Source organism: Microtus pennsylvanicus, chromosome 14 (genome assembly GCF_037038515.1).
Source record: "Microtus pennsylvanicus isolate mMicPen1 chromosome 14, mMicPen1.hap1, whole genome shotgun sequence".
NCBI lineage: Eukaryota > Metazoa > Chordata > Mammalia > Rodentia > Cricetidae > Microtus > Microtus pennsylvanicus.
Window position 1 is genome coordinate 49,308,604 of NC_134592.1, and position 18,099 is coordinate 49,326,702.

Sequence of the window (18,099 nt, forward strand, 5' to 3'; positions counted from 1 at the left end):
CCTAGGGTCTTCCACTTATTTCCATGGAGTCTAAGGTAGGCTTCCAAATGTTCTCATGAGTACAGACTGTGAGGACTGACTCTGCATGCATGACTATTAGAAGACAATGCATGCTATAGGAAATTAGAACTGGTCCTTCCTCTCTTTTTGTGTTGTAGATACTCCTCATCTAACTTCTTTCTGTACCCACATTGAGTCTATAGTGACAACCATTCTACTCTTTTCCTTAGTGACATGGACAATGTAGAGTTCATGAAGTGTGTGAAAACGTGCGTTATTTCTCTTAATATGATGACATTCCCTAGTATTAACTACTCGCTATCCATGCTGTTATTGTCAGGGTTTTATTTTGTTCTCAGAATAATACCACAGTGTCCTTTCTCATTTACCTGCTGAGAGTCACTGCTAAATTCATACAGCATCTGAAGAGATGGAAACAATTGCTACTATGATTTGATCATTAAACATTGCATGCATATATTGAATTACCAGAACATGCACGATAAAGTTGTTAAAAATTATGTTACAAAAAAAACCCACTAGAATTTTGTTCCTGGGGTATTTACTATGGTCTATAGACCTAGTCAAATAATGGGGAAATATCAAAATGGCAAAAATTCTGCGAATTGCATCAAAATTCCTGAAAAGATATATCTAGTTTATGGTTCACAGAGGATGAGGGGAGATGAAGAAACCATTCCAAGTTGGGATGTGTGAGGAATGAAGAGAATGGAATGTGAGGTGAGCGGGGCTCTGGATTAAAACCTAGGATGGGCATAGTGTTGGAAAAACTGAGAAATTCCAAGGTAAGCATGTATGTTTGTTTATAAGATGCTTCAAACTTTATGCTCTTAATTTTGTAAATATTGCCACAACTCATGGGGATTGGGACTGGAACAGGGAATGATGGAAAGACAGATACTCAAGAAAGGAGACAGAGACAGAGACCCACATTAGAGCACCGGACAGAAAACTCAAGGTCCAAATCAGGAGCAGAAGGAGAGAGAGCACGAGCAAGGAACTCAGGACTGCGAGGGGTGCACCCACCCACTGAGACAATGGGGATGTTCTATCGGGAACTCACCAAGGCCAGCTGGCCTGGATCTGAAAAAGCCTGGGATAAAACCGGACTCGCTGAACATAGTGGACAATGAGGACTACTGAGAACTCAAGAACATTGGCAATGGGTTTTTGATCCTACTGCACGTACTGGCTTTGTGGGAGCCTAGGCAGTTTGGATGTTCACCTTACTAGACCTGGATGGAGGTGGGTGGTCCTTGGACTTCCCACAGTGCAGGGAACCCTGATTGCTCTTTGGGCTGACGAGGGAGGGGGACTTGGTTGGGGGAGGGGGAGGGAAATAGGAGGCGGTGGCGGGGAAGAGACAGAAATCTTTAATAAATAAATAAATTAATAAAAACCACACACACAAAAAAGAAACAGCAGACACAGAGACTTGAGCATTTGTTGAAACACGGGAAATAAACATCTGTCTACATTGCTAGAATTGTCTTCTTTGTGTTTCATTTAAGCATAATAACTTTATAATTTTTGAGAATGTCATAGTATATTTTGATCATATTCATCCCCCCAAACCAGATCCATCCTCACATCTCTACTGACTCAACGTCTTCATATTCTTTCTTTATCTCTCTCTCCACATCTCCCCTCCCATCTTCTCTGCTTCCCTCTCTTCTCCTCATTGAGTCTAGTTTGGGTTAGTCAACTACTCTTTGATGTGGGACCTCCTTTGGAATGGTAGGTGTATCAGAGGTCATACTAATGAAGAAAACTGACTCTGCATTTACCAGTAGCTATGCAATGTCAGCAGCTTCTCTGTTAAGGGCTGGACTGTATCCCTCTCCTCCATGCTGGAATTTTGGCTTGAGCTTGTACAGTCTTGTGTCTGCTGTCACAGTTGCTGTGAATTTATGTGTGCATCTGTCCTGTTATATCTGGAAAAATATGTTCCTTGAAGTTATAAACCACCACTATTCCTTAGAACATTTCTACCTCCTTTTCCATGAAGTTACCTATACCCTGAGGGGAGAGATGTGATGTAGATTCCTGTTCAAGGCTGAACACTCCACAGTCTCTTATTATTTGCATGGAGGCCAATTGTAGTTGCATTAATTTCCATCTATGGCAAGAAGAAGGTTCTCTTTTGAGGACTGAATGACGTACTGATCTATGAGTATAGCACTAAGTCTTTATGAATTGTTTTAGTGCTATGCCCATTTAACAGAATGTATATAGTGGTTTCCCCCTATAACTTGTGACCAATGGAGCTACAGGTTCTTAACCTTGTTAACAGTGCTTGGAATGGGTTCTGTCTTATGGAACAGGTCTTAAATCAACTCAGGAAGGGGTTGCTTGCCTCCCTAAGATTCACTCTGCAGGGGACATATCTTGTTCATGATTGTAACTTATATTAATCAGGACAAGCCAATTAGGGAAGAAAGCTGGTTCAATTAAAGGGGTGATAGAGAACGTGAGGTCAGAGGGTAAATTACTAAAATAAATGTTTTCTATCATGCTGAGGAAAATTAATTTCAATAAGGACAAAACCATTCTGTGTACAACCTGTCTTCAGAGTTGCATGTGATAATCAGCAACCTAAAAGTGGAAAAGTAACACACTAACTTTTCATCCCAGTATCGCTAACTCCTTGAAGTCCTTTTTGCTCCAGATTATTTTTCTTATGTATTTATAAAAGGCCCTATATCTGGCCTATTTTGATTTTTGAAACAAGGTCTTGTATAACCCGGGTTGGATATGAACTCAAAGCTCTGCCACCAGTTTTAGGATTACAGTTGTACACTGCCACAGTTGGCTTCTACGTCATCCATATTAAAATTGTGTGATTTTTTTTTCCCTCTGGGAAGAAGTGAAGAAAATCTATCCCATAGAACCAATGACAGACAAAATGAGAATTTAATGGAAGTTACAGTGATAAATCAATGAGTTTGTTGGGGTTACTAATAGAAATAAGAGTGAGAGGCTATGTACAAGAGTATGTTTGAAGAGAATGCCGCTGTGTTCCTGAAGATTCTACTCCAGCATGGGTAATAACTCAGGAAATCATCCCTGGAGCTCTCTGCACAAGCCACTTTTTCCAGGCGGAGTCTTTTCTTTCTAGCTGCCTTTATTGCTTATATGATCTCGTGGAGGACCTTTTTGAACCTTGTAAGTTTCAGAAACTTTCTTAGACTGGTAAGTCTTGTAAATTTTGTTAGCTTCCTGAGCCATATGAACCTTTCTTTAGAATAGAGTATTTCAATTGGGAGGTGGTTTGTTATGCAAAACTCTATCCCTTCCTCTGGCTCTTAATTCTTTCTGCCCTTTCTCTTGAAATGTTCTCTGAGCTTTGGCAGAGTTTTTAAATATCTAATTATTTTTGTCCATTTATGAACAAACATTGGATAATTATGTCACTACAGCAATGACTTTTTCATTGATTTTATTGAACTATACATTTTTCTCTGCTTCCCTCCCTTCCTCTCCCCTCCCCTCCCTTTCAAGCCTCTCTCATGGTCCCCAGGCTCCCAGTTTACTCAGGAGATTTTGTCTTTTTCTACTTCCCATGTAGATTAGATCCCTGTATGTCTCTCTTAGGGTCCTCTTTGCTGTCTAGGTTCTTTAGGATTGTGATTTGTAGGCTGTTTTTTTCTGATTTATGTCTAAAAACCACTTATAGGTGAGTACATAGGATATTTTAAGAGTTTGATAAGTTATTAGTCTCTGTAGTACTCTTTCCATTGCAAAACAGAATTTTTTTCCATGACCAATTGAGGCTGACAGTGACAGTGATCTATAAATGTAAGCACACATATTTAAAAAAGAATTTGTCATCCCGTCATAACTGTTCAATAAAACAATAACAATTGCTTCCCCATTGTGGCCTATGGCTTTTCCCAGCCATGAGGTTTTGCCCTAACGTACAGTACCAGACATTAGGTTCTTTCCACGGAGTGGGGCTAAAATCCAATAATAAAGCAACCAATAACAGTTGTCCTACTATTGTGATAGTGAGCACATCCTGCCCAGGGTATTGATAGCAAACGGGTCCATATCCAAGGAGGACAGTTAGTGATGACTGTCTACCAGCAAGATGCCTTCAAACATTATTAAAGCTATGAGAGAGAGAGAGAGAGAGAGAGAGAGAGAGAGAGAGAGAGAGAGAGACTTATTGATTCCAAATCAGTCTGGCTTGGTTTCTCCATATCCTGAAGCCAAAGTGATTGGTAAATTCAGCAGTAGGGACTTACTGTATGGTTCTGGCAAGCAACCAGTACCATCAGCAATAGCTTTTATTGTTCTGGATCCTCTGGTGCCTCCTTAGCCAACAACTCATAGGGAAGTAGCCCACCTCTTTGGTATTTTCATTTAACAAACTTAAATGAAAGGTTTTGGTGTCTTTTTCCATTCACATAGCATGCCTTTATTTAATTAATTTCATTAATTGTCATCTCTACTGTTATTTCAAATCTGGGGAATACTCAAATATTAGCATTTTCTAAATAAATATATTTTGCAGAATGTCTCTGAATTTTCCATTCCAACTAAATTCCAGTTGGTTTTAGGTGGTCAGTGGAATACTAAAAAAGAAGTGTGAGCCAGTTCCAATACAGCAGAAAATATCTTATTACTTCTGTTATTCAGTCAAAAGAGCATTTTAGGTATATCAGCATGTGTAGGAGACATTATCCTATCAAGACCTATAAAATAACAGACATTTTTTCTGTGCCATCTAGCTTTCTTCCTCTTCCTGGGGGTGCTGGCACTGCTACTGGATTCTTGTATAACACCCAAGTCTGATGGGCTATCATTGCTGCTTGGTCTGGCTTAGGTCCAAGAACTGTGCTGTACTCTGCCTGCTGTTGGATGTGACTTGTCAGTTCTGACAGATGCTGTTCCAGCACTCTGGCCCTTGCCTTTTCATCAGCTACACATGCTAAAAAGTACCCAGGCTGGAAAGATAATCTTTATCTCTGGTATTCTTTATATCACCTGTTCTGAGGGAATAATTGTCTAGCTCAAGGATAGGTTTGTCTTTTCTGCCTTGATTTGTTGCTCTTGTTTTAAAGCCTTTCTGAATCTCAGTAGCACAGTATTTAGCTTTATGTTAATTTTCCTTGTTGTAGGAGGTTGCTTGTTTGCTCCCAGCTGCTCAGCTATGAAATAATCACACAGAAACCATATTATTTGCAATACTGTTTGGCCAATAGCTTAAGCATATTTCTGGCTAACTCATATCTTAAATTAACCCATCTCCATTAATCTGTATATCACCACGAGGTTGTGGCTTACCAGGTAAAGTTCTGGCATCTATCTCGGGCAGGGCTACATGGCTTCTCCTGACTCTACCTTCTTTTACCCAGCATTCAGATTAGTTTTCCCTGCCTACCTCTATTCTGCCCTGCTAGGCCTAAGACAGATTATTAACCAATGGTATATACAAAGGGGAATTCCACAACACTTCCCCTTTTCTGTTTAAATAAAAAGAAAGGTTTTAACTTAACATAGTAAGATTACATGTAACAAAACATGTTGCAAGTAAGAATCACAGTTACAATATTTATATCTACTTTATCTTTTATCATAACTAAGAAAAACTAAAATTATAACTAAAGCTATTTATTCTTCAACTCCATTGAAGTCTCCAGAAGGATATAATATTACCTAAATAAGCAAGAAGTGTATTATAAGCAACTTCCAAAATTCTAGAATTGACAGAGACATCTTGCTGCCTCAACAGTCACCCAAAGTTCTTCTGTATCATTGGAGCATCTATCTTCAGCATACAGGCCCATAGTATCCAGCAGACTTTTCCATGAAGCAGGAGATTTCAAAGACAGTTCTGCTTATATTAGAAGCTTGTCAGCCACATTTTTCTGTGTCCTGCAGAATGTCTAGCAGACTCTTTCATGTAGCAAGAACTTGAAGGACCATCTCACCTTTAGGCAAGTTCAGCAGTCATTTCTCTGTAGGTCCTGCATGTTCAGTTCATACAGCATAGCATCAAGCAGTTCAGGCCAGAGCAATTTCTTATCCAAATGGCTAACTAACACCATAAGGAGCCTCTTCTGTGCTCATCTTTGTATCATGAGGGCCTGCTTGTTGGGGTTTCTGTCCTGCCCAGTTCCCACAGCTGGTAATCCACAAATAAATTCACACAGAGGTCTATATAAGTTATAAACTGATTGGCCATTTGCTCAGGTATCTTATTATCTCTTATTACTTATATTAACCCATTTTTTTTATCTATGTTAGCCACATGTCTCAGTACCTTTTTCAGAGGGGCAGGTCACATCCTGCTTCTTCCATGTCTGAACAGGATTGTGGAGTAATGGGCTTCCTCCTTCCCAGAATTCTCCTGTTCTCATTGTCCCACCTCTACTTCCTGCCTGGCTACTGGCCAATCAGCATTTATTTAAAACATAATTGACAGAATACAGAATTGTCCCACACCACTTCTTCCTCTTGAAATAATTGGTGCTGCCAGGAGCATATGTGTCTCACTATCATGAAAAGTCCTAAGTTCTTAACCATTTTAAATGCCTTATTCTGTAGTCTTTGAAAGGATTGAAGAATTCCTATCCATCTGAAATATATCTCTATATATCTAGAAAACTGTGGCCCTTGCCTTTTCATCAGCTACATGTGTTAGAAGATATTCAGGTTGCAAAGACGATATTTACCTCCAGTACACTTTATATCCCACGTTCTAAGGGGATAATTGCCTAGCTCTAGGATAGGAATAGGTTTGTTTTTTCTGCCTTGATTTGCTGCTCTTGTTTTAAAGCCTTTCTGAATCTCAGTAGCACAGCATTTAGCTTTTTGTTAATTTTCCTATTAGGAAGTAACGCAATACAAAACTTGCCACTTTGGCCTTCAAGAGACATGGGTAGAGATCCTGTTGTCTTCTTTGATTTCCTTTTATTTTTTTTCTTGACTGAGTTTACATGTTCCACACCTGATCTGGAGGTCATGAGGATTTGCCAGAATGTCTCCTATCTCATAGAGATGATGACCTACTATAAGGCTCAGCAAAGCCACTAGTGTTCAATACTGGTTCCAACCTGTCTTTAATTCTCTTTGGATACAATCCTATCAGATCCAGTGATGTAGAAATTAAATACTGCCTCTCTCTCACTAAGTTCCCTCAGTAGCCTGTGTCCCCCTCTATTGTTTTCCAATCTCTGATATTTGTTATTAAAATTTTTATAATATATTTACATTATATTCTTACCTCTCCACCAACTCCTCCCAGATTTTCCCCAGCTCCTTACCCACCCATCTTCATGCTCTTCTTCTCTTCTCTCTCTTTATTTCTCTTTCTCTAAAAAAAAACCAAAAAAATGAAAATCAAGATAAGCAAACTTAAAAAAAAAACAAAATAAGATAAAAATACCAAACCAAACAAAAACACACACAACCCCCATCCCCATGCAGCCCATTTTCTGTTGGCCAACTATCCCTGGGCATGAGACCTGCCCTGGAGTGTGGTTGATATATTTACTCACACTTCAAATGTTCTTAAATCTATCAGATATTTGGGGGAGTCTCTATTTATGAAGGATACATGCCAACAAATATCTAGTTGTCACAACATATATTGCTTTGTAGAAGCACCATGACTAAGACAACTTTTAAGGGAAAAAACATTTAATTGTGGCCTTGCTTATAGTTTTACATGTTTATTCCGTTATTGACATGTCAGGGAATATGGTGGCATGCAGGCAGGTGTTGGAGCAGTAGCTGAAAGCTATATCCTGATCTGTAGGCAGAGAGAGAGAGAGAGAGAGAGAGAGAGAGAGAGAGAGAGAGACAGAGAGACAGAGAGAGACACAGAGAGGTGGAGAGAGTATGTGCCTAGGCCTGGCATGGTTTTTGAAGCCTCAAAGCCCAGACCCAGTGAGACACTTTCTCCAACACAGCCACATCTGTTAATACTTCTAATCCTTTCAAACAGTGCCACTCTTTGGTGACTAACCACTCAAATATATGAACCTGTGAAAGCTGTTTTTATTCAAATTGACACACAAGTAAAGGAAGGTGACTACCCTGCAATTTCTCTGAAATCACTCTACTCAAAGGTAGCTGGAGTCTTGTTGTATGTTCTATCACTCATCTTAGGGAACATGTAGCAACCATTATAACAAGGAGGCACACCATCCCCATACCCTCTGTAGAAAGCTTACCTTGTGGGGATTACTTTTGTGGATGTTTCTCCATCATATGTATCAGCCTTACTTGAATGGGTCAGTACCCATGATAGGGGTCATAGAACTACTCCTCTCCAAACTCCTCTTTGATTCTGTCTCCTTGTTCAGGTGTTCAGGTGCTTTTGTTTTGTGTGATCTTTCCCCATGAGCCAGCAACAAATGTATATGTATTTCAGACAGCATCAAGAGCAGATCATAATAACAAAGTCTAACTTGGTAAACAAATACATTTATTGGGATTATTATAAATTTATGGTTGAAACGCTGCTTACAGGACCATGTATGAGAAATTACTTATATGAGAATGTAGGACTCAAAATCAGCCACATCACTGAAAGCTGATCTTAGGCATATGTGATGACTCAGGAAAGTTGCAATCCTGGAGTTCTTGGTGTAACCTGCAGGTAGCTTTACAGATTGGAGAGAGTTGCTTCTCCCCCGAACTCCTTGTTCTTATAAAACCTTGAGGAGGACCCTTGTATGTTTCAGGAACATCTTGAGACTTTGGAGTTATTATTTCCCCAGTCTTGTGAGTTGTGCTAACTTCCCATCTCTCTCTCTCTCTCTCTCTCTCTCTCTCTCTCTCTCTCTCTCTCTCTCTCTCTCTCTCTCACTTCCTGTAAGATTTCTGTCTCTCAGGGTTCCTGTTATTATTATGATTAATGATAAAATAACTGTAAGGCATACATCATAGCAATTATATATGTCACGATTGTTAGTATTTAGTCATTTGTACTGGCCTGTCCTTGGGGTTCTGGCAGAATATGCCCTCAGCTGTAGCCATTAAGAGCACCTCCTGTGCACATTCTCTATGTTCCCTTTTAAAAGTAGGCCTGCCCACCTCCTGTCTCTTTCTCTTGTTCTCTCTCTCTCTCTCTCTCTCTCTCTCTCTCTCTCTCTCTCTCTCTCTGTCTCTCTCTGTATCTTTTCTCTCTCTCTTTCCCTTCCTCCTTTCCTTTTTCCCCTCCCTCCCTCCCTCCCTCCCTCCCTCCCTCCCTCCCTCCCTCCCTCCCTCCCTTTCTCTCTTTTCCCCTTTCTCTCTCTATCCCCCTTTCTCTTCAGCCACTCTTGTGCGCAGGAACTGGTCTCTCATCCCCCCCTGCCTCTTTCTCTGCTCCTTCTCTTTCCTCTTCGAATAAACCTCCTATGTGAGCCTTGTTGCATGTCATGATTTCTCTTCATGACGTTTTTTAAAATTACCACAATGATAATGGATTTAAAAATCAAGAAGTGGGTTTTTATGCTAGACTAATCATATTGAGTCAATTATATTACATTCAGCTACTCTAAGTGTTTATTGATTTGAAATCAGTTTTAACTTGACTTTGAGAAAATGTAAGATTTTGAGGCCTGAATTTTCCAATATATAATATGTAACTCTAATTTAAATTTACTAATAACTAATTCTGTTGAATGTATAAGGTTGCATCTGCCTTGAAAGTTTCTGCAATTTATTTGGTTTTTGTTCCTCTATCCTTTTGTCTGCTGGCTAGGTTTCATTACCTCCACTTAGTAGGTATGATCAGTTGGGATACCAAAGAGAAAATGTGGCGCTGTCAGTAAGTGGCAGGGTTATCTAAATGCAGAAAACCTGCATTTTTCTCTCTTCAATTAATAAATTTCTCCGTAAAAACGATTTTGAAGCCACCTCTCCTTGGTTGTTCTGAATGATTTATCTTTATAGTTATGGCAGCTAATGGAAGTTCTTCTAGGTTTAAAGCTACGCTTCACTTTTTAGAACAAATTTCTAGAGGGTGGGAAAAAGCATAAAAGTGCATTTTCAAATCAAGCTTGGAGTTGACTAGAATTGCAGTGACAAATTTTCAAGGGTTGTATTTATATTAGACAAATTATAGTTTCTAAGAATTTTTGGAACAATATTATGTTTAAAACAACCTCTGCTTTAAAGCAACAAACGTTTTTCAAGACAATTGATTTTTCTACATATATTTATCTTGTGAAGAACTAAAATGTCAAAACAAAGTACCTAATAACTTGAAGGCAAAGGAGAGAAAAGTGTTTTTAGTATTTTCCGATGACCATAAACAAACCAATCTAGGTCAGCTAGCATATAATCGCAGAATATAAAATGATATTTCTACACTAAGGCCTTTTTATTCTGAGATGAAGCCACTGAAATAATTGACTAAGAAATAATTTTAGCAGTACTAAAAATAATGGCTTTGTATAGTTTCATTCTTGATATAAATCCCTGAGCAGACAAGTTTTTACAAAAAGGGCATTTTACTATCCATGTCTTCAGTGATATTGGATATGTGTCAGGGCTGATCATATAAATGCCTTCTTGCAGGGCTATTTTAAAACTAATTCAGAAGAAGGGAAGCTTAAGTGTTTGTGATTATGTAGCCCAGGCTAGTCTGGAACTCACTGTGTAATCCATGCTGACCTTGAACTTGAGATCCTCTTATCTCAGCCTTCCTACTGTTGGACTCACAGGCAGTGTAACCACACGTGCCCCAAATCAAATTCTATCGAAATCTCTCTACAGAGCAGTCAAGGCAGCATTTGGATTAGCTGAGTGTTCGAATGTGACTTCTTTGATTACCTGGAAGCACAAGAGAGGCCCGAGGTTACGCACTTGTGCCTAAAAGGAAAAATCAGGAAATGCTGAAGTCATAAAAATTTCAGAATCCGTTAAGCTGTAGTTCATTGTACATTCATAAAACTAGTTTCCTACTGTTGTATAACAAATTACCACATATTCAGCAGCTTAAAACTGCACTTCTTTTTAAATTTAGTGGCTCTGACGATAAGTCCAGGAAATCTCAAATGACTCCCAAGGTTCACCTACTAGATGGGACAGTCTGGGCTCTCGTGCAGAGTCAGGAAAAGAGACTGCTTGTGGCCTGTGCTCCTCTGTGGACACAATGTTTGTGAGCACGTTTTGGTTATTGGCCAAATTTAGTTCCTTGTAGCTGTAGAATTAATGTTCCTACTCCGCTTTTGGCTGTCAGCTTGAAGAATCCTTAGATTCTAGAAGCTTCCTGTGTTCCTTTCTACACTGTCCTCTCCATCACTAAGCAGACGAGGCATTTCAATGCCCTTTCCCCTTGAAATCTTTCTAGCTGCTGCTTCTGTTGATGTGCTAACAGAATACTCTTCTGTTTTTAAAGGACTAACTGGACAGTTAGGTCCATCTATGTAATCTGCACATTTTATGGTCAAATGATTAGTAGCCTGAATTTTACAGCAAAATCCTTTATCATTTAATGCAACATAATCATAGGACAAAATTAGGTGTTGGAGAGGATGGGGGCCATCTTAGACTTTTGACTTTCAGAGTTATGTTATTGTTATCTAGTTATTTCATGATTAAGTGTACCTTCTTTCCTAAACGACTCAATTATTACATGCCAGAAAACAGGGCACAATTTTATACTTTGCCAAACTTTTCCACAGCGCTTATTAACAGTATATTCTTGTCAAAAACTTCTTAAATTGAGTTCTTTTGGGAAAGAAGAGTGAGATGTGGCCTTTGTCTTGGAAGTTTTTTGTTTATTAAATCTGAGTCATCAGCATTCATGGTGATCCAGCTAAACTGTCCAGTTGTTTCAGGGATCTGCTTTTGTGCTAAATAGTGATTGTTGTAAAACACTCGATTTTGAATAAAAATTTCTGAAAGATGAAGAAAAAAATCATACACATTCACTAGATTGTCTTCTATTGTTAAGGCCCCCAAACAGAACTGGGTTTGGAGTCAAAAGTATGTTTGTGATTTTTGTTTTATTGCTGCCTCTGTCTAGTCTAGACCATATGATTTAAAAAGTCAAGCTTCCTTTCCAGTTGTTTCAGTGATGTGAATGTTTAGAACACTAAAAGTTGTACCATTAACAATAGGTTAACTGTATTTTAAGGAAATATCAGACATTTTCCTCTACCAGAAGCCTGCGTGTGCTAACCTCTAGAACTATGACTAACTAACGTTTTTAATTCCAAGATGGGAAAAGGAATTTTCTTTAAGAAATAATGTTCATGAAGAAGAGAAAGACCGTTTATAATCTATTTGAAGATGTTCAAGAAGGATTATGAGGTTAGTTTGGTTGTTAACTATGAATAGCATTTGAAATCTGTCCCAGGAAGATCAGACAGAAAAGAACTTCCTGCCTTATCATCCTATGAACTGATTTAATGAGATTTCATTTTTTCCTCTTTGTGAGAAATCTGATATGCTCTTTGATATGCTCTTTATTTGCAAATCAGAAAACCACTACCAAGCGGAATTTTTATTATCACATGGCTATATGTTTTCTATCCCGATTCTTAGACTCTAGACTACTGCTATATTCTGTAAACAACTCCACTTGAAGGTAATGGAAAGTGTTTTAAACTTCTCAAAAGACTGTGAAAATACTATGGAGGCCTTTCTCTATTGCTGTGGAGAAAACAAATTGCCGAGTATTTAAAATTCCTTAGCGAATTTGTTCTAGCGTAGGCAGGTTTTGTAGAATTCCTGGGATCTGGTTGTTATTAATTTAATCATTAACTTCCTTTATGATTAGCCTTAAATATTAGCTCTCTTTGTCAAACAAAGAATGGAGTGATGGTCGATGGTCTTTTGTAGGCGAAGGTGATGCTGTCCGCATTTATCTGCACCTTATTTGTCACCACAGAAAGACTTGTACTTGATCTATTCTTAAAGAGAACTTGATCATATTCTCCCTCCTTCTGCTCTTTAACTGGACCTTGGGAGCTCAGTACAATTCCCCGATGTGGGTCTCTGTCTCTGTCTCCATCCATCGCCAGATGAAGGATCTATGGTGATATTCAAGATAGTCATCCGTCTGACTAAAGGTCAAGGCCAGTTCAGTCACCCTCTCCTTCACTGCCCATGGTGGTAGCTGGGGACATCCACGTGGACACCTGGGAACTCCTTGAGAGCCAAGCCTATTGCTACCCCAAAATGGATCCCTTAATTAAGATAACTTCTTTCCTGCTCCCATATCCATCCTTTCTCCATCTCAACCATCCCACTCCCTCAAGCTCTCCCCAACCCTCCCCTTCTCCCCTCTTTCTTCCCCTCTCCCCTTCCCTCTACCCCTTCCTCATCCCCATGCTCCCAACTTTTGCCAGGCGATCTTGTTCACTTCTAATTTCCAGGTGGATCTATATGTGTTTTCCTTTAGGTTCACCTTATTACTTAGCTTCTTTAGGATCATGAGCTTTAGGCTCAATGTCTATGTTTATGACTAGAATTCACTAATGAGTGAGTACACACCATATTAGTATTTTTGGGTCTGGGTTATCTCACTCAGGATAATGTTTTCTATTTCCATCCATTTGCATGCAAAATTCAAGATGTCATTTTATTTTACTGCTGAGTAGTATTCTAATGTGTACATGTGCCACACTTTCTTTGTCCATTCTTCCATTGAGGGGCATCGAGGTTGTTTCCAGGTTCTGGCTATTACAAATAATGCTGCTATGAACATAGTTGAGCAAATGCTTTTGTAGTATGATTGGGCATCTCTTGGGTATATTCCCAAGAGTTGTATTGCTGGATCCTGAGGTAGGTTGACTCCCAATTTTCTGAGAAACCGCCACACTGATTTCCAAAGTGATTGCACAAGTTTGCATTCCCACCAGCAATGGATGAGTGTTCCCATTACTCCACATCCTCTCCAGCATAGGCTATCATTAGTGTTTTTGATATTAGCCATTCTGACAGGTGTAAATAATATGAGCAAGGAAGTCAGGACCACAAGGGGTTCACCCACTGAGACAGTGTGCCTGAGCTAATGGGAGCTCACCAACTTCAGCTGGACTGGGAATGAATGAGCATGGAATCAAACTGGTCCCTCTTAATGTGGTTGACAATTGGGGCAGACTGCGGGGCCGTTGACAATGACACTGAGATTTGTCTCTACTGAATATACTGACTTTTTGAGATCCTATTCTCTTTGGATGCATACCTTGCTCAGCCTGGATGTGAGGGGAGGGCCTTGGACTTCCCACAGGGCAGGATCCCTTGCCCTCTCTTAGCACTGGAGGAGGGTGGAAGGGAGGGTGTGTGTGGGGGAGCGGGAGGGAAGTGAGAGGAGGGGAGGAAGTGGGAATTTTGATTGGTATTATTTTTAAAGTAATAAAAAAATAAAATATAAAAAATAAAAAGAACTTGAGTCACATCTTCCTGACCTTTTTGGACAAGTGACAAAAAGTTACAGTAGATGAACAGTTGTAGCTATTATCATGGTGAGAGAACATTTTCCAGTTGTTTTCAAAAGATAAATGCAAGGAAAGAAATATGATGGTTACAAATGCTATATTATGCATAAACGCAATACTTTTGCATTGCTATTTTCCTCAAATGGTACTGAGGTCTCTGTAAAGGTCTCTCCATTGTAGAGCATGCCAATAACATGGACTATTGACTTATCCATATGTTATGATTTAGACCTGCCTTTCATACTTTTAAAATGAAACCCTTCAATAACTTTAGCTCTATGAAAAAGAACATATTTAGACTCAGAAGTGCCTCTTAATGATATGAGAACAGTTCTGTTTTTCTTCTCTCTATGTTGCTGTACAGGACAGAATAAGAACAAATTCTGAGAAGTTAAATTCTTCGAGGAGTTTTCATTAGAAGTGTAGAAACGGGCAAGCTGGCATGTTTGTGATGCTGCATCAAATAGCTGACTAGGAACAACATGGTGGGGCTCCTGCTTTCTTGCAAGCTGACTGCAGAAAAGCCTGTACAAATATCACTGATTACTTCTGGCATCATTAATATTTTAAACTGTGGCATTATAAAATATTTAAATGTAAATATTTTGATGTGTCTTAATACAGTTGCAGCACAGTAAGATTGGAAAGGTCTCTTATGCTGCATTTTAATTAAATCCATAAAGAAAATTCCTTTAACTTCTGTGAAAGCTCCTGTGTAAATCCAATATAGAGCTTGCATTTCATTGATTGCTTCTGCAAATTATGTGTCTCATCGTCATACTGTTCACACCCCCCTTTTCAGAGACAAATGCTAATTCTGCTTGGAGTTTTCCCTGAGCAATATATTTAGACTGTTAAGTTTTCAAGGCCTGATTGCACAAGTCTTACCCATCATAATGTTCTTTGGATTCAGAAAAAAAAAATCCTAAAAACTCAGCATTTAATTTTTTTAAAAATGTATTTTGTTTTTAACTGTGTACTACCCAACTATGGGTTCAGTATGCACCTGTGAGTGAGAAAATGATGTTGGTTCCCTTGGAATTGGAGCTACAGGTGGTTGTGAGCCACGTGAGGTGGGTGTTGGGAATCTAACTCAAGTCCTCTGCAAGCGCTCAAGAGCATGTTTTTAACCACTGGGCAATCTCCCCAGCCCAGGAAGCATCCTTTAGAGTGTCTTACTTATGGTTAAGTCCTCATGATTTGGTCAGAAATATATAGTATAGCTATTGAATAGAATAAAATTACTTTTAAACATATTTGCCTCAATTTGATATTGGTGTGATTTTTCTGCAGTGTTGCAAGGAATTTCATCATCATCACAACCAGTGGCAGCATCATTATCTTCATCATCATTATCATCACCATCGTAATCATCATAATCAGCGTCAGCAACATCAGCAGCATTTACTGAATGACTAAAGTGGGATCTCTCTTTGAACACAATGTGTTCATAATGTGCATAATTATTAATCTTATGTCATCATATAAGAAGTATGGTTATGGACATCTTAAAAGTTATTGCTCATTCTGTGTCTTTTTGCTCATTCCTTCTTTATTTCCTTCTTTACTCATTACTTGCTTAGAACCAGGAATTGGGGTAAACTCAGGAGACCAAACCAATGGAACAGGCATTATTTCTATTTTAAAGAAGCTTATGTCGAATTCAAGAAAAAGGTCTTGATAAGCCTTTTAGTACCAAACCCATCACCTTTTTTCTTACTCTATAGCATGTCCAGTCACGATGAATATAAATTCAAGATTTGAGACAAAACCATTCATCACCATGCTGCGCCTTTCTTTCCCAGCAGTTTTGGAAGTGAGGGCTGGCCATGTGACTCAGTTCTGCCCAATGAGACACAAGATCGATACAATTTCTGAGAAGATTCCTGAGGGCACTTTTGTTGTTCTGGTAAAGGAAACCAGTACTGATGATGTTCATTCATGCCCCTGTCTTTCTCTCTCTCTGTCTATCTCTCTCTTTTCCTCTTGCTCTTTTACGTGTCTTTCTGAAGTGTTAGCAGGCACCTGCTGACAACAAGTCAAGCATTCAAAGCTTCAGAGGCATCCCTTGCCTTCCTGAAGTCTTTAATTCCTGATGTTTCCTGCAAGGTTACCATATGTGAGGAAAAGAAACTGTTGTTTCATATCTATTAGATTTCTTGCCTGTTAAGGCTGACAGTCTCCTAACTGGTACAGAAGTGGGCAGTGCACAAGGTAACCCACACTGTGAGGGTGACCTTTTTTGTAGGAGCTGCGGGCTGCGTTCTGCCACCCAGCTCCCGCCACTGGCTAGCTTATGCCCCAAAGTAACAACACACAAACTGTATTCATTTAAACACTGCTTGGCCCACTAGCTCTAGCCTCTTATGGCTAATTCTCATATTTTGCCTAACCCATGTTTAGTAATCTGCGCAGCACCAGTTTTACTGGGAAAGATTCAGCATGTCTGACCTGGCGGCTTGCTTCATCGTGTCTGCCCGGGAGAGGGGAGCATGGCCTCTCATCTGCCCCAGAGAGGAGAGCTATCGAGTCTGAGCTCACTTTCTCTTCCTCCCAGCATTCTGTTCTGTTCACTCCGCCCACCTAATTTTCTACCTATCAGGGCCAAGCAGTTTCTTTATTTTTTAACCAATGACCTTCCTCCTTCAGACTTTGTAAGAATTGTTTGAAACACGATTAATAAAAACTCAGAGAAACTGGGGTTCCTTCCACCTGAAGACTAAAAAAGCACAGCAGCCAGCCACTGGCTCTTACCTCAACCTCAGTTCAAAAATGGTGATATGGCTCTAAGAAACCTCAGAATGAGACTGTTTCTGAGAGCTGTTTCCTTTCGATTTATAGTCCTCTCCAGGGTTTGGATTAAAGGCGTGCACCACTGGAATTAAAGGCATGCACAGCCCGGTTTCTATGGCAAACGAGTGTGGCTATTGGAATTAAAGTTGCATGTTACCACTGTCTGGTCTGTAAGGCTGACCAGTGGGGACTGTTTTACTCTCTGATCTTCAGGCAAGTTTTATTTATTACAATACAAACGAAATGCCACTATGGTTGTTTGGATTGGTAAGAAGATGTTTGGGTTTAGAGAAGGCTTCTTAAAGAAATGGATGCTAAAGCGATGCTCAATGTAAGAAGATTTCAGGGGAAACTTGCTGAAGTGAGGGACAGACATTATAACTCTGATGCTCACCATCCATTTCCACATAAAACACCATCTTTTGGTTTTTTTGTAGATTGTTTCCCTTTAAAGATTTTTTTTTGTGTGTCTCTAAGCAGATTTTGTTCCTTTCTGGTTTTCAAATGAAAACAGTAGCTTTAATTTTATTCTCACATAAGTCATAATGCAATCAGGAATTGCTGTACGTCTACTGGAAGGAAAGGTATTCTTAAGTAGCATTATTTAAAGAAGGGTGCTTATTCTCTCCTTGGGCCACGTCTTTGAAGATGTGGCATTACCTTTGAGTCAAGCCGTCTTTGGCTTCTGTGATTCATGAGTAAAAACGACCTACCTCCACCTTATTAGACCAGAGAGGGTACTTAGTCTGCAACCTAAAATAACGGCAGCCTAGTACTTGAAAAACAAAACAACTATTATCTGATGTCCTATGCGGCTCAATACTTAGAGACTTTTTGGCAGAATGAATATATGCAGATTTTTTTTATCTATTCCAAAAGATCAATCATATTCATG